Source organism: Quercus suber, unplaced genomic scaffold (genome assembly GCF_002906115.3).
Source record: "Quercus suber isolate HL8 unplaced genomic scaffold, Cork oak 2.0 scaffold_363, whole genome shotgun sequence".
Classification (NCBI taxonomy): Eukaryota; Viridiplantae; Streptophyta; class Magnoliopsida; order Fagales; family Fagaceae; genus Quercus; species Quercus suber.
This window is the reverse complement of record NW_027069815.1, coordinates 731,447-734,224: the sequence shown is the minus strand read 5'-3', so window position 1 is coordinate 734,224 and position 2,778 is coordinate 731,447.

The window sequence follows — 2,778 nt, the reverse complement described above, 5'->3', positions numbered from 1 at the left end:
CCTGCCCAACATTAATTTTACTGTTATATTGGATAGAAGTTTATAGCACATGACTTGCATGTGAGTTTTGTTTAAGTGGCACAAAATTAAAATACCAAAAACAGCGTCTTCCCAATCAATTAAAAACAAATACAAAAGCCTTTCTCTTTAGTTTTTACCCTGCCCAACTCTCTCTCTCTCTCTCTCTCTCTCTCTCTCTCTCTCTCTCTCTCTCTCTCTCTCTCCTCTCTCTCTCTCTCTCGTAGGTGGGATGGGTGCGTAGATATCAGTAGCTGCTCTCCACCCAAAGCTAGTCATTATAATGACCATCTCATGCTATATTAAAAGTAAATAAAAAGGCTTTTGTTTTTAATTGATGGGAAAAAGGGTGTTTTGATTTTTTAGTTTTGCACCAATTAAGCAAAACTCATGTGCAAGTCATGTGCTATAAATTTTCATATAACATAACAATAAAATTAACGTTAAGGTGCAAAGTGTAACAAGAGTTATACTTTATGGTGAAAAAAAAAAAAAGTGCATTCAAATAGTTTAGGGTGCAAAATGTAATATAATGTATAGTTTAGGGTGGTAAAGTGTAATTTTTTTTTTTTTTTTTTTAACTTATTGAATTATAAACAATTTATAGAGATAGCTAAACTAAATACTTCAAACAATTTTAAAAAAAAAAAATCTTATTGAATTATAATAAGTTTTTAGAGAGCTAAACTAAATACTTCAAATAAACATAATATTTTGGGACTAAAAAAATCAATAAATAAACTATCTAAGAGGAAAATGAAATTTTGAAAATGAACATACCTTTTTGAAATGAAATGTAAATATTGGGAGAGAGATTATAAAAGCATAACGTTTTGAGGCATAAGGAGACAGGGATATATAAAAGAATAGATTTTACAACATGGAAAGCAAACATTGAATGAAACTAACTCTTCAATTTCATAATCAAGTTGCATTTACCTGGTGTTAAGTGCATTGAATAATTGGTTGGAAGCGATTGCATTGAAACCCAAAAGACCAAACGCTGAGATCTCTAAAGCTTTTGCATTTATGGCTTCAAATAGTCACTGAATTCGCAGTGCAAATCTTTGTTTAAAAAAATTGAAAAGTGTTTGTAGTTCTGAAGGGAAGCTTGTACAGAGAAAGAGAGCATAAGTGAGTCAAGGTCTTGGCTGGGTTTCATCTACACTTGGGAGAGAAGAAAGGGAGTTTGTAAGTGGGTCGGTGTTTTTGTTTTCTTCTACGTCTGCAGAGGGTCAAGCCTAGGTCATAATATGTAATAAATAGGCTTGGGCTCTTTATAAGGTTTGTTCTATATTTAAAAGGTTGTCCATTCTTTAGAGTAATTGTTAATAATATATAACAATAAAAAGAAGTTATTGTGATCTATTTGGTAACAGTTAAAAAAACTTAATGAAAGATGTTAAAAAAGCTAAATACAAAATTAGAGTGCCACATGACAATTGCTCATGCACTCCCACATGAGGTCTCTGCTTATATATATATATATATATATTTGCAGATGAATATTTTGAAAAACAAAAATGTCTTGTTGAAGGTTTAGTCTACCTGTATAGGGGATTTTTTAGAAAATAACAATAAAACCCAAACAATAGCATAAGTTAGGCAACATTTGAAACTATATTGGTTTATAACAATTCGAGTCCAGAGAAATTGATTTCATTGTTCATTCGCCTACTTTACTCGCGGCTGAGGTGGAAAAGTTATCCACGTAGGCCAAGAAATCGAGTTCACTGGACTCGTTTCCTATACACAAAAATCGAGTTCACTGGACTTGATTTTCATACATGGAAATCGAGTCCACTGAACTCGTTTTCCATGTATAAAAACCGAATCCAGTGAACTCGGTTTTTGTGTACAAAAAACATGCCATCCACGTCCAGCTATGACGAACGAAGAACAAAGAACAACCTAGCAAACGAACGTGGTTTCTTGCCGACGAACCCAAGCGCCGATTCTGACCAAACCCCTGCGAAAGTTGGCGATGGAAATCGGATCGGACGTGGTTTCTTGCCGCCGCTCCAGTGGAAGAAAGAATCAACGACGCACGCGGCGAAGCACGAAGAACAACCCAGCAATGCCGACGAACAAACACAGAACCCAACAAACAAAGAACAAACGATGATTTCAACGAAGAACAACGATACCCAGGCGCCGATTCTAACCAACGATGCCGACGAACCCAGGCGCTGATGCAAACCTAGTGGAGGAGAGAAGAACACGTTGGAGAGTGGGTTTGATTTGTTTTGGATTTGATTTTTTCATGGGTTTTTGGGGCTTGGAAGTGGAGAAACCCAGGCGGCATTTGGGGAAAAAAAAGGAAAGGGAAGAACACGAAAAAAATTGGCTGGGTATACTGAAATCGAGTTCAGAGGACTCGGTTTCCGTTAAGTTAAACGAGTCCTTTGGACTCAACTTCAATGAAGAAAAAGTGAGTTCTTTGGTGCGATGGGAAATCGAGTGCAATATACTCAATTTATATATCAAAATCGACCTTTCTGAAGTTGAATTGTTAGAAACCAAAATAGTTTCAAACCTTGGTTAACTAATAATATTATTTGAGTTTTATAGTTATTTTCTAAAAAAATCCACCTGTATAAGTAAACCTGAGTAAGAAGCAGTTGACTGGAGTTTGAAACAGAACTTTAGAAACCTTGCAATTTTGTTTTCTATTACTTGGGGCAAAATCAATCCGCTCTATTTCAGGCAAGGAAACTTTTGCAATTTCTTTTTTGGGTCGGTGGCCATAATTTGTGCAAA